We start from the raw sequence: 14,900 nt of genomic DNA on the forward strand, positions 1-14,900 counted from the left end.
GGAAAAGAGATTCTCTCTCACCCCCACCACAAGTTCAATTTAAAACATTGCACCTTAGAATGACCCCTATTTTTATAACATGATAATTCTACCCCGTGTTGATTGTCTCATTCGGAAAGGAGTTATTGCATGCATAAATCAGTTTCTCCAGAACGGAAAGAAGGTGGGGGTGGGGATGGTGAGAAGGGGAATTTAGTAAAGCTCTTTCCAGGAGTCTGAAATAATGTCTAATTTTGACCAGTCCTTGGAGAAATGTTCTGTTTATACCTTTGTGGATATGTCTCCCCCGATACAAGATAGGGAGCATGAGCCGTAGAGTTTAAGTACAGACATGAGCACCAGACCTTGTTTAGGAAATTCACAGTGCACGGTTGTAGAATATGCATTGCTCCTGGGAAAATTGGTTCCTTTGCAGCTTTTGATACTTTTCATTCTGCCCCAAAAAATAATGTCGGATGTGACTTTTCAAGACCGTGTATCCCTCTTCTTCAAGTGTTTTGGGTTTTTGAAAGGGATTTTATTATTATTTTATTTTCCTCTCATATATTTTGGTGTTTCTTAGTACGTTATGTGTTTATTTAGAACACAACTATCCACAAATCTAGGCGAGGAACCAAAGGGAACATACTTGATAATAACAATTACTTGTAATATGGGTGCGGCCTCCTGAATCAGTGGCGCTATTTTGATTTCTTTACGTATTCTTATTGAAGGATTAAAAGTTTGGGGGCTTCTGACATTGTGGGAACCCCGATGGTGTGGGAGCTCCTTTATTGACCGATTGAGATTGTGCTGTAAATGTATCATTATTTATTAAGAGCTGTACAAACTTTGAAAATTTAATACTAATTTAAATTTTTTTTAAATAAAATAAATAATAATTACATAAATAAATACATAGAGAGGAACTTAATAGCATCTATGGGGTCACAAGAGCAAAGGTAGAGATTTGTAGGGTCCACAAGAAGAAGAAGAAAACATTGTCAGGCTGAATGGATCTTGCAGTCGAGCTTTTTGGATCATGACATCTTGGGATAATTCTTCACTTTGTCCATTGAAAGGTGCCAGAACTTGAAGAGTCTTAACGTTTCAGTTTAGCTCACTGCCAGGCAGAACAACTCCAAAGGCTCCTTGTACGAAGCTGCGTTAGCGGCTTTATCGCACGCAAATTTTTAGCACGCGCTAACCCCCGTGCTAGCCAATAAACTACCGCCTGCGAGACCGGCATATTAGCATGTGCTCTAACGCGGCTTCGTAAAAGGAGCCCCAACTTAAGCAATAAGATATCTTAAAAATGTTTACTTTAAAATGATTTTTGTTTATAATTGCTCCTTTAGGTATATTTTTTCTGGTTAGGACTATTGTCTTTTCCCCTCTCTCGTTGTTTCTCTTGGTAAACTAGGCAAATCTTATCCATTTCAACTAACTCTCTTTGTTTTATTTATATTCCGCATCTCCTACAGTTCTGTGTGGATTACAAATTATTCAGGTTCTCAAGCATTTTGGTTGAGAGAATTAGGTTCACTTTAATCCTTCCGTAAAAATTTAAAAACTTGGCTATTTTCAAAATTGTAAGTTTTTAAGTTCATCTTTCTCTAATTTTTCTTGTTTAATCTAATGTAAACTAAGTCAAGCTTTATTATATAAAGATGGCCCAGTCTATAAATTCAAATTTCAGTTTAGTTTAGCTTAGTTTGTTAGTAAGAAAATGGATCACAAATGAAGAAGAAAACAGATTTCATAAACCTGCTTAGGCATTACAATGATCTAAGCCTTGCACCCTGCCCAAATATCTTCCCCCTCTGACCCATTGTGAAGCCCTCTGAGGACATGAATTGGATGAATTATGCTTATCAATAAGCAATTGGAGCGATTCACAGTTAGGAAAAATCAAAGAACTTCAGTAATCAAAAGGGATGGGATAGGAGAGATGAAAATCACACAACTAGACAAATGATCTTTCCTGTATGGGCAAGTCCTACCCTCTCAGGGAATGCTTGGGCAAAGAGGAAGAAAAGGTCTAAATTTGGGTTAGATTGTTCTCCATGAATTACAAAGGGAAGAGAATTCCAGAGAAATGGGGTAACTAAGAAGAATGCCGAATGGTTGGTTGGATTACAGTTGTGAACAGGAGCTCTTAAATGATGTGTAGATAGAGAACTCGGTGAGCGAGAAAGCATATAGGGGAAAGATAGGATAGAATTCCTGTATGAAGAACCCTCAATGCCAATGAGCACCTTAAGCTGAATGCAGTGAAAAAACTGGTTTAAAAAATGAAATATTCAAAATTATCTGATATTAATGAAAACATTTAGGGCTTGATTCTATAAACAAATAATTGCTAGGAGTTCGGCACTGTTTATAGAATCAGTCCAAGTCTGGGTATCAGATACCCAGGTAGTACCCAGCCTTTACCCAATCGGTGATCCAAACATTGTGATTAACCGGATAAATCCTGAATCGTACCTTGGCAGTCAGAGAACAGCCACTTAAGCACTGCTGAATCTGCCCTCGGGGGCTGGGAAGGAACCTTCCTACCCAGTTAAATCTTTTTGATTCTCTACCCCACTGATTCTATTCAGAAATTAATTTGCATTTTAATGACAGCATCAAAGATGGGAAGCTGAATAGCTATTTCTGGGAAGAGACTTTGATGCAGGACAGAAGAAACTTCAAGCAAACCTCAGATCTTGTTAAGCTCACCTCTCTCTTACTGAAGATCCTAATCCAGGGAATATTTATGAAAGTCCTTCCTGCTCATCTGACTTTTCGGACATCAAGGATATTTTTAGTGACCAGTTCTAGCCATGGCTCTTTTTTAAAAAATTATTAAACTTATAGGCCATTATTTAGGTAGATATCAACACGTAAATAGGGCCCTCCGATCTAACAACCAAAACCTACTTTCCATACCATCAATACTGTTTTACGACACCACTCGCAAATCCATCTTTTCCCTGTGGAATGCCCTTCCATTAGATCTTCGATTAGAGAACTCTCTTGAAAAATTTAAAGCTAAACTTAAGACGTTTCTCTTTAAAGACGCCTCTACTCTTTAGTCCCAGCTCTCGTATCTAATTCCCTTATATCTCTTCAAGTCCCTTTGAAACAATACGCTGAATTGCCTTGAAAGACCAAAACGCTTCTCTTGAAACGATCCCCATCCTAATGGGTCTCCATTCTCCATTTACCTCCCTTTAAAAAAAAAATTTCACTTCGATGTATTTAAAAAACTTTCACTCCCCTTTTGTTCCATCTACATCAGTGTGAACTTGTCCAGTATTTTTAGCATTTGATAACATTTTTCTTTTAATTTGCCTCCTTTTATTTTTTTTTTTAATCTCATTTTAATGTGCACCGTGTAGACCAGGATCTCAAAGTCCCTCCTTGAGGGTCGCAATCCAGTAGAGTTTTCAGGATTTCCCCAATGAATATGCATTGAAAGCAGTGCATGCACATAGATCTCATGCATATTCATTGGGGAAATCCTGAAAACCCGACTGGATTGCAGCCCTCAAGGAGGGACTTTGAGACCCCTGGTTTTGTTTGATAGGCGATATATCAAAAATAAAGAAACTTGAAACTTATCAAACAAAAAATACAAGGGCCTATAGAACAGTTCTATAAGCCCTTGTATTTTTCTTTGATGTAGTTTGTGTAATTGTTATTCCTTTTTGCTGTGGTATTTGAACCACATGTTAATCTTGGATATCCATATCACTTAGCAGTTTCAAGGAGCTGTTGGTAGGACATGGCTTGGGTGGGATGAAAATCTTCAGAGAGTGCCCCCACGTTAAGATTTACACCTGCCCATAGGCTCTTATGGGTTCTTAAAAAGTGCTCATTTTAGCCATTTGTTTATATGAGGGATTAAGGGAATCATTCGTCTTATTCTCAAATAGTTTGGATCCACCTCTGAAATGAAGCCATGTTAAAATTGCAGCTTCACTACTTAATTCTTGCCAATTGCATATGTATGTTTGTAAAATGAGGGAAGATGCATGGGGACGTGTCGGCACTTACACACGAAAGGTAAAAAAATTAACCCTTCCATAAGTAAATGCCGACACCTCTACGTGGAAGCTTTGCTCCCTCTAAGGCAGCGTATCGCAAACTTCTGGAAGTCGTGGCACACTAAACCCTGTGCCACAGCTGGAAGGCATCCAGAAATGCGCGGATGTCAACACGATGTTGTCCTGTGCATGTGTGATGTCATCACTTCGACATCCATGCACGCGCAAAGGTCTTCTAAATGGGGCCTTGAGCCACCAGTGGGGGTGGGGGGTGCAGCAGGAGGAGAGGTGCCAGCGGCATGTCCTGTAGGCAGTCAGCTGGCACCGCACCTCTCCTCTTCACCGGCATCTCGCGGCACACCCAGAATCTCGTTACAGTTTGTGATACACTGCTCTAAGGAGTGGCTTGGTGTACGCAAATTTTATTTTTCATGTGAGTGACAAGTTGTAAAAAACAACAGTTTTTGATCACAAAAAATATATCAGATATATAGCAATTGTTTAGTGTAGTTTAATTTTGTTTGGAAGTCAGGTTGGGTCAGTAGTTTTAGGAGCAGCCATGCAAAATGGGCTTCGCTTAGAGGGAACATAGCTTGGAAGCTGCCGAGTCCATGACATCCATCTCCATAGAGAACTCACTACACCAAAAATAACCCCTGATATTAGTGCCATCTCGAGAACAGCAACATTAGCAGGTCATACGGTGAAGCAATACGAAACTCTGAAAAAGTCACTGAAAACCTATCGAGCAAATCTTATCAGGAGTCAGGCCCAGGAGCATTATAATACCTACTGGGAAAACGAAACTAAAAGCCAGATGATTACACTGAATGGCCTCGGTCACAGTTGCTGAACAGATAGACCCTCCCTCGCTAAGCATAAGATAAGTAACCACAAAATGCAAATAGAAATATGTAAACCAAAATTGAATTGAAAGCCCAAGAATCAGACATAGTAATAGCAAAGAAATAGAAACAGTGATGCATGACTCCCTATATTGCTAGCAAGTGTAAATTTCAAAAACTGATCTATTTCTATCACTGGGTTTGTTTGGGGGGGAGTTTTGCTGTTCATTTTGGGCTCCTTTTACTAAACCACGGAAGAGCTTCTTACCATGGACCAGCAAGGCAAATGCTCTGATACTCATTCAATTCCTTTGAGCATTTATCTCATCGTCCTGTGATAAGAAGCTCTTCTGCAATTTAGTAAAACCAAACAATGGTACCTGATTTATTTATTTACTTTTCTATATCGTTCTCCCAAGGAAGCTCAGACCAGTACTCAAACATTTTTCCCTATCTGTCCTGGTGGTCTACCTAATGTACCTGGGGCAATGGGGGGATTAAGTGACTTGCCCAGGGTCATAAGGAGCAGTGTGGATTTGAACGCACAACTTCAGGGTTCGGAAGCTTTAACCACTGCACCACATTCTCCCCATCCATTTCTGTCTGTCTGATTGTCCATCTCTGTGTAGGGCACAAAGAGATAGACACCTAAGCACACAGATACACAATCTTACTCATACAACTCATATCATCCTAACACTACGTGTCCTTTCATACCTCGTTCTTGAACAGACTTGCATGAATTTGTAGAGGGAGGAAGGGAAAATGTACCTTTTATAGCAGCGAAAACTATCACATTTTCAACATTTTTTTATATCATTGGTCCCACTTTCTGGTTTCTGCTTTCCTCTCTCTCTCTCTCTCCTGTCTATTTGCAATTTCTTTTCTCACCTCCTGTTTTTTTCATTTATTCTTCTACATCCATCTCTGACATTGATTTTTTTATTCATTTCATTTTTCTTTCTATTTATTTTTCAGCTTCTCTATCCACTCAGATTTCATTCCTTCTTAGTATCCAGTCTTTAATCTCCCTCTTTTTATGCACCTGTGTACAGCCTTTCATCTCTGCCCCTCATTTTCCATCCTCTTATTCCCCAGTCTTTGTCTAATTCTTCTTTTCACCTGTTCTCCATTTAACATTTCCTCCTCTCTATATTTCTCTCTTTCCCTCCTTCCACTATCACTTCTCTCTTTACTTGTGTAAGTGACCTTATTCTACTGATTTATATGCATAATCTGCTCATAGAGATTAGTACAAATTTACCTAAAAAATGGATAAGCGTGTCCTACAAGTGCCAATTCTTAATGGCAAATACACGTGTCTTAGTGTGTCAGAGGCAGTTTAATAAAGGCATAAGGACTTGTATATCGGGTTCATAAAACAGGCAGAAGAGAAAAGGTAAAGTGCCTTAACACCCTTCTGGTGGCGTGACTGGTGGTAACGAATTAATTGGTATATTTCCCATGAGAATTTTTCATTCACTTGACATGTAGCTGATTTATTGACTCGGTTCTAATTATTATATCCTTAACAAGTCAGAGTCTCACATGCTTTCATTAGTCTTGCATCTCTCTCTGGTATATCATAGGGATGTTCTGCCATTTGAAATTACACAGGTAATTTTAACAACACTCTCTCCATCATTTTGGGTCATTTAAAAAAAATAAAAAACACCCAAATGGTACCAGACAAAATGAACCTTCATATCTATTACACTCAACTAGTTTCTAATCCAGTTGGTCATTTTAAGGCCCATATCAAGACCAATGACTTTGTAGGTTTTCTATGCAGAAACTTGCCGAAAGACATACCAAAATCCAGAAAGGCAACTTCTACCACCCCCTGATCCACCAAAATCCAAGAAGGCAACTTCTACCACTCCCCTGATCCACCGAAATCCAAGAAGGCAACTTCTACCACTCCCTTGATCCACTAAAATCTAAGAAGGCAACTTCTACCACTCCCCCGATCCACCGAAATCTAAGAAGGCAACTTCTACCACTCCCCTGATCCACCAAAATCCAAGAAGGCAACTTCTACCAGTCCACTGATCCACCAAAATCTAAGAAGGCAACTTCTACCATTCCCCTGATCCACCGAAACCCAAGAAGGCAACTTCTACCATTTCCCTGATCCACTGAAATCCAAGAAAGCAGCTTCTACCACTCCCCTGATCCACTTCTCTGGATCAAATTTCTCTGACCAGACCTGCCTCAGATGATATGATCTACTGCATCCCAGAAACTGCATTTTCTTCTATTTTAGCAGTAATTCTGTTCTGCACTTACTCCCTCACCTACCTATTAAGAAGTTTCATTATATTGTGTGTTAGTGATCGTATCATTTTTAATTGCTATTTGAAAAAATATTTACATCAAAGAAACTTTGAAAAGGAAATGATGCAAGAATTTTACTTAATCAAATCAATCAAATAAACATCAAAGGAAATAAAGAACGGAAAGAGCCCATATTAAAGTGGAGAATCAGAAAAGAGAACACCAGAGGAGCTGGATTAAGAAAAGAAACATTTTGTTGTTGTTGTTTTTTTTATTTTTAAAGGAACCAAATTAAACCTAGAGGCATAATTATGGATTCTTCAGAAAGAAATGAATTTGAAAGGGTTCATAGGAAACTTTAGAATGATTCTCAAAAGCCAAAAGAGGGGTGTCATATCTAATGATCTTATTGTGACCAGATACGTAGAAAATGTGATAACAAAAGCCAAATGGATGCTTAAATGCAACGGAAGAGGAAATAGGAGGCGATGATGCTTTTGTATAAGTTTCTGGAGAGACCCCATTTAGAATACTCTGGACAGTTGTGGAGAAGCACCTTCAAAAAGACAAATAGGGTGGGGTTGGTTCAGAGGGCAGCTCGTATTAAAGTCCTCAATGGTCTTCATCATCATGTCAAATTCCCAGATTCCGTTTAAAAAACCTCTCCACTATTTAATAAATTGGCTGAATGCCAACCATATTAATGTAATCGAAAGAAAAAGCCTCAGTACTGGGTGAGTCATGAGACCCTGCCTCCTCCCACATCATAGGCATAAAAAAAATTTGTATTGACATTGACAGGCTAACAATAACTTTCATTCCAAAAATTCTGATGTTGAATCACTAGTAGCAAAGTTTTAACCATGAGGTTCCAAGATGTATGTGAACGTAAATGGCTAATAAACTGTTAACCATCAATAACTAGATGCTAATAACCAATTATTGATGTGAATTGGCACCAGTGAGGATCTGCACATGCATCTGGCTGGGCACCTCCATCCCATAGTGTACACCCCAAAAGGAACTGTGGCCATGGGAGGCATGTAGGCAGGTTCCAAAAGAATAATGGGTCTCGGCACCCAACTTGGGCACTGGGATTTATAGCATATTTGAGCAGGCAGACTGTACATCTTGCATAGGAATTAGCATTAAGTGGTATTCTATTAAGGGCATGTGCTCATTAAAGAATAGCACTTAGGGGCTGATTCTATAAAGGACGTCTAACGTTAGGCACCCAACTTAATTGGCCTCGATAATTGGGAAAAAATGTAATTGGGCAAAAGGTAAAAAGATAAGACACCTATCGCAGGGCGCTTAGCGGTGCCTAATGCCTATGTGGGCGTTTCTATGGGCAGAGCGTGACTTAGATGCCACTAAACGCAATTCTCCAAAAACTTAGGTACCTGAAATGTAGGCCTTTAAGGCGCTGGCCTATGTTTTTATACAGGCTCTGCTAGCCGCGATTCTGACGGCACCTATTTGACACGTGGTCAGCGCCATTTTTCTAGGTGCCAGACAATGTAGGCGCCGTTTATAAAATGATGCCCATTTTTGAGTTCCATTGACAGAATTCCCTCCAATGTGTAGATTTTGGAAGAAAGGAGAGAGAAGGGAGGTACGATAGAGATATTTAAAACTCTGGCATAAATGCACAGGAGGTGAACCTCTTAATTGAAAGGAAGCTCTAGAATGAGGGGTCAAACGGTGAAGATGAAGGAGGACAGACTTCTTCATGGAAAGGGTAGTAAATCCATGGAACAGTCCTTCTGATGGACGTGGTGGAGATGAGGACTGTATCTGAATTCAAGAAAGCTTGGGACAAGAACATGGGGTCTCTATGGGAGAAAGAGGGATAGCAGATGGCATGGATCGGCAGATGGGTTGTCCATCATTTTCTAACTCGCTATGTAACTCTGAGGGCTTGTAGAGCTTATGAAGTTGGTAGATAGGCAGAAAATGCCATTTTTTTTTTGTTTCTACAGCAAAGCAAATAAGTAAAAACTGTAAAAAAAAAAATTTTTTTAATCCATCGTGACTAAAATAAAATCTGTTCTATTTTTTGTATTGCTCTGAAAAAACCTTGCGTTTATCTCCTTTCTCTGAAATGTACAATTACTTTAATCTTCAGAGTTATTTTTCCAGTCTGCCATGTAATTCATTTTTTCATTTGTAGCTTCAACACAAACCCCCTTGAAAATATGGAAGATTTCCTTGTATTAATTTGATCTCCCAGTTTGAAGTTGGCTTCTAGTGTTTTATGTCAAGCTTACAGGAAAGAAAAATGCCTTTTTAAATTTTATAAAACTCAGGAAAATGGTTTTAAATATATCCCTCCCTCCTCCATCTCCCCACAATTATTTATTTGCAAGAAGCCTTCAGGGTAATGTACCATTTTCTTATTTCACACTCCTTTTTCTCATAAATGAACCATCACTTCAATAAATCATTATGAAAACAGACTAACACAAACCCTGAAAGGTTGAAAGATTTATGTAACACATTTATGTTTTCCATTTTCTCATTCTACTTCTCCGCTGCGAAGGCTAAGCTAATAACAGCTGCTATTAATATTTTCTTGTTGCCTAGCAACCGCAGAGAGGAAGTAATAGCTTGAGCTAGAAAAATAGATGACCGATAAGGAAAAATTCAATTCTTTTATTATCTCTAGGGAGCAGCATTTTTTTTTACTTTATACATTATGATGTACAAGTGGAAAGTTGAATAGAAAAGACTTTTTTGTGTTCTTTTTTTTCCTATTTAAAATGCACATAATTTTACCTCTCCCAACTCTTTCAAATGATTTTTCCTCCCTATGCACTTATTATTTTTAAATAAAAAAAAAAAAAAAAAAAAGAGGGAGGGAAGATAGTGGAAGGGAATTTATTTATTTTCATCATTGGATTTAATGCTACTCATGGGGTATTTTTTAAAATTTCTTTTTCCCAGATGACATCACACACCTAAAAAGTAAAATAAAAAACAAATAAATTTCAAAGAGTGATTCCATTCATGGATTATCTTGCTTTAGAACAATAAACATGACAGTAAACAAATATTTATCAGAAGAAGGCCAGTAAGAGTGCTTGTAAGTTTTATCACGCCTTGTCTGGAAATATTAATATGATTAGAAGCCTTGCAGATTGTACTGAGTCAGTAAACACACAAGGGCTAGTTACTAATGTGTGTTAAGAGAAAAATGCTTGATTGTTGCCCCTTAACCCATGTTAAATGACACATCAAGTGGTGTATTAACATAATGCATGTCAGGCTAAGGTACCATGGTCTATATATTAATGAGATGCAAATACATGCCAAACATCTTATTTTGTATATTGAATAATACAACTTGTGTTGAATTTTGCAAGCTGTGTTCATTCCAGGAAAAATAACTCAAAGCTGGCATGATTTTCCTGCTGAGAAGTATGGGGCCTGAACATACTGGGTGCAGTCTTGGGAAGTCTCCCTTCCCCCAGCAAAGACCCCTCAAATATATTCCACTTCCCCCAAAGAACTCTCACCCCTCTCTCTGTATGGTCTCCAGGTCTTTATTTTAGTATTAATAGACCGCTAAGAATGTTATAATGCCCCTGTATCGCTCCATAGTGCAACTTCACCTGGAGTATTGCGTTCAATTGTGGTCTCCTTATCTCAAGCAAGATATAGCGGTGCTAGAAAAGGTTCAAAGAATAGCAACTAAGATGATAAAGGGGATAGAACTCCTCTCGTATGAGGAAAGACTAAAACGGTTAAGGCTCTTCAGCTTGGAAAAGAGACGGCTGAGGGGAGATAGGATTGAAGTCTACAAAATCCTGAGTGGTTCAAGTGGATCAATTTTTCACTCCGTCAAGAATTACAAAGACTAGGGGACACTCGATGAAGTTGTAGGGAAATACTTTTAAAACCAATAGGAGGAAATATTTTTTCACTCAGAGAATAGTTAAGTTCTGGAATGCATTGCCAAAAGTTGTGATAAGAGTGGCTAGTGTAGCTGCTTGTAAGAAGGGTTTGGACAATTTCCTGGAGGAAAAGTCCACAGTCTGTTACAGAGAAAGACTATGGGGCTGTGGGAGTCCAGGGTTAGTGATTACCACTGCTTAGTATCTCTCCATCTCCCCCACAGTGGCATAGAGGGCGCTATAGCCTACAGGGGGTTATAAACCTATGTATATATTATACTCACATGCCTGCAAACTAATTATAACTGGAAGCCCCTTTGTAGGATTTTCCTTTAAAATCAGACTGGCAGTACACGGTAAGTATGCAACACTCATATTTATTTGCATCTCCATCGAAGATCTGAAAATGTACTTTCAGAAAATACGTGTGAGGCTGTTAGGATGAAAGCTTTTGCTTTCCTCGATCTAACCACAATTATTTCTCCCAGAGGGAAAAGTACTGTGCTCACATCAACAATCTGGATATTTTTATCCACGGTGAAGAGGAGCAATTTTCAGCAGAAAATAAAAGCACTCTTCTACCACTGGAAATTATTTTGAAAATTACCCACATGCTGGACTGTGTAGTGAATACAGACATTTTAGCCTTTGGTACAGGTAGAGGGACTTGCACATTTAGAAGGAATACAAATGTAAATAATGGCTTAGTCAAGTTCCTGGAAAAAAAAGTCCATAGTCTGCTATCGAGACAGACATGGGGAAAGCCACTGCTGTTCTTGGGATTGGTAGCATGGAATATTGCTACTATTTGGGGTTCCAGAATCTTGTTCTCTTTGGGGATTCTGCATGGAGTGTTGCTACTCTTTGGGTATTTTTTGAGATTCTAGAATGTTGCTACTCTTTGGGGAGTCTGCATGGAATGATGGAGAAGCTGAGGAATCTATGAAGAGTTTGCGAATTCCCAATAGGAAGAAAGATGACAGAATTGTGGCTTGCTTGGATCTTTTCATTTGTGGGATGGAAGTCATTGTGAGTGATATAACCTAAATCCCCCCAACCAGCTTTTCCATCTTCAAGTCCAAGCCACCAATTGGAGTATCTCATAAAACCTTAGCTGACTCTTCTGACCCAATGCCATGTAAAACTTGATTATTTATATAAGGAAGAATAGGCTATAAAAATTTCAGTTTCTATGATGTATATATATATTTTTTTTACTGTGTAAACATGACATATTCCCCCTCCTTTACAAAGCCGTGCTAGCGTTTTAGCGCCAGCTGCCACGGTAACAGCTCTGACGCTCATAGTATTCCTTTGAGCAATGAAGCTGTTACCGCCGCAGCCGACACTAAAAATGGCACCTTTGGGTTTCTGCCAGGTACTTATGACCTGGATTGGTCATTGTGGAGACAGGATACTAGGCTAGACCCAATAGGACTGTTCTTAGAAAGCTATTATTTGCATGTGGAGATCAACAGCACATCCAAAGAGCACCTAAGTACAAAAACCTCTGAAGTCGTTTCCTGTAGGTGAGGTGCAAGAAGACCCAGGGAGTGACCTAAGGCAGCCTGTCATGATGAAACTCATGTAAACTTTATAAGACTTGAGGGAGCAACACTGGACCTGCATGAAGAGGGTACAGGGGGGGAAGAGAGAAGGATGAGACTGGAAGGGTTGGGAAGAGGAAGGGGGTAGAGATGGAAGTAATCCAGAGGGGGAACGCCAATGAGGATCAGGGCACCACAGTCCTGATATTAAGTGAATTTCAAACGGTGGCCATAAGAACCGTCCATTCTGGAGCTTTCTCGATACGAGCTGTGCGTCTCTGAATGTTAGTAGAATCGCAGACCCAAACAATGATGAAAATAGCTATTGGGCTGGAATGGGCTTCAACAGCTGGGAATTAAGGCCAGGGCTGAGCAGACTTCTACACTCTTCATCCCCAAAATGGCAAAGACAGATCAGGGCTTTGATTTATTGATTGGTGGGATATATATTCTGCTGTTAGCATTACATACACAGTTTATGACTTGATACTACAGTGTTTTCAGGGTGAAGACATTATTCATTACAGCATCTTGTACATGATTTAAGACGTAACATTACAGCGTTTTCAGGGGTTCAGGGGTTCAGAGAAGTATAGACAAGACAAGTTGCATTTAAACATGTAGCCCCTCCTTTACAAAGCCGTGCTAGCGTTTTTAGCACCGGCCATGGCAGTAAGAGCTCGGGCGCTCATAGGAATTCTACGAGCGTTGGAGCTGTTACCGCGGCGGCTGGCGCTAAGAACGCTAGCACGGCTTTGTAAAGGAGGGGAAGGAGGTCAGTTTTAGCTCTAATATTTCACAGGCTTGTTTTCTAGATCTTCCGTCTGTTTGTTTATATCTGTCTTTTGGGATATAGTTCAGGATTAGTAGGTGGGGGAAAGCATCTTTGAAGAGCTGTTATTCATAAGGGTTTGAATGTTTTGAGGTCAGTGTTGCTGCTGTGTAGCTCTAGAGGAGTTGAATTTAGCAATTACAATGTTAGGAATATTGAGTTGATAATGAACGTGGCTGTTGGCCACTGGAGGTCTTTATCTGTCGTCATTTTTGTTATTGTATTTGACCTTAATTTTTGACTGTAGAAACGATATGTCCAGCACCTTTAATGCGGGCAGTGAGACTAAAGAACAAATATCTTCCTAACGCAGAGAAGGTATAACTTCACAGCAATACATTGATAATAAAATATTGCCCACTATGCTCCCGCCAAGGTCAGGGAGAGTATGGACTTCCTGCCATGTTAGTAGAACTCTTTTCGTTTGAAACTGTCTATGCGTTCCTATATCTTTTCCTCGTGAGCTGTCATTTTGGACAGATATTCTCTTCTTTCAAAATGAGCGTATTGTAATTATTTGGGTCAACTTGCATTTCCATGAGAGCTGCAGGCTATATGCCATGTTAAATTACTGCTAGTCAATTGAGGACAACAGCTGTGGACTGAGGCATCCTCCAGTTCAGTTCTTTGCATGAGAAGGCCATTTTCTGTCCTCATTGTGGAAATAGTCTCGTCCGGTGCTTTCAAATGTAGTTAGTACTGGCATTCTAAGGTCCTATGTGTCAAAGCTAGATTAATCTTTATATTGAAATATAAGAATAAAGGATTTTCTTTTCTTTTTGACTCAATAGTTCCTCCCCTTTCCTTTCAGCGTGATCAGAACCAGGACTGGGAATCTAGTACCATAAACCTTCAGACACATCTCCCAGGGGCTTCATCTCAATTTTAAAAGACCTTCCCACCCTTCCTTATCTGATCAGTTGAGCAGGGTCCTACAATGAGCAGCCATGTGCCAGGTCCCCGTCCAGAATCTTGTATCATGGGCTTTAAATCCGGCCACCCCATGGCTCCGCTCTGCTTATCTCCAGGAGCTATAAACACCACTTCCAGCTCCAACTTTCTGGCATGCCAAACATCTGATCTAGGAATCAAACTAGTGGCCTTCCATACTGAAATGCACACCACTTATATCTGAGTCACTAGACCAACCCTGGAAGGCTTTTATTTTGTTGAAGGGATAATGTGACCCCTTATCAATTCCACACACCAAATCATTGCTTTTGGATGGAGAAAGGGTTGGATGTCTTGTGGAGCAGCAGCAGCTTTCAACACTGTCTCCCATTCTAAGTTGTTGGCTAGGCTCAGTGAACTTGGACCCACAGTATTAAAAAGGTTCATGTCCTGGAAAAATCAATTGTCTTCAAAGGGTAAATTGAAATCTGGAGTTCCTCAGAGTATTTTTTGTTATCCCCAATATTTTTTAATCTGTACCTTGTGCCTCTTGCTAAGCTTTTTGACACTTGGGGAATCAATTTCCAGTTCTCCACTGA

At 39.6% G+C, this 14,900-nt stretch overlaps 1 protein-coding gene across 7 annotated transcripts in view; it reads left to right on the forward strand.

Moving 5' to 3' along the window:
* The window catches only part of TOX2 (TOX high mobility group box family member 2), a 219,752-nt gene that overhangs the window by 145,137 nt on the left and 59,715 nt on the right, over positions 1 to 14,900 (forward strand). The window lies entirely within an intron of this gene.

The sequence above is a fragment of the Geotrypetes seraphini genome, chromosome 11 (assembly GCF_902459505.1).
Source record: "Geotrypetes seraphini chromosome 11, aGeoSer1.1, whole genome shotgun sequence".
Classification (NCBI taxonomy): Eukaryota; Metazoa; Chordata; class Amphibia; order Gymnophiona; family Dermophiidae; genus Geotrypetes; species Geotrypetes seraphini.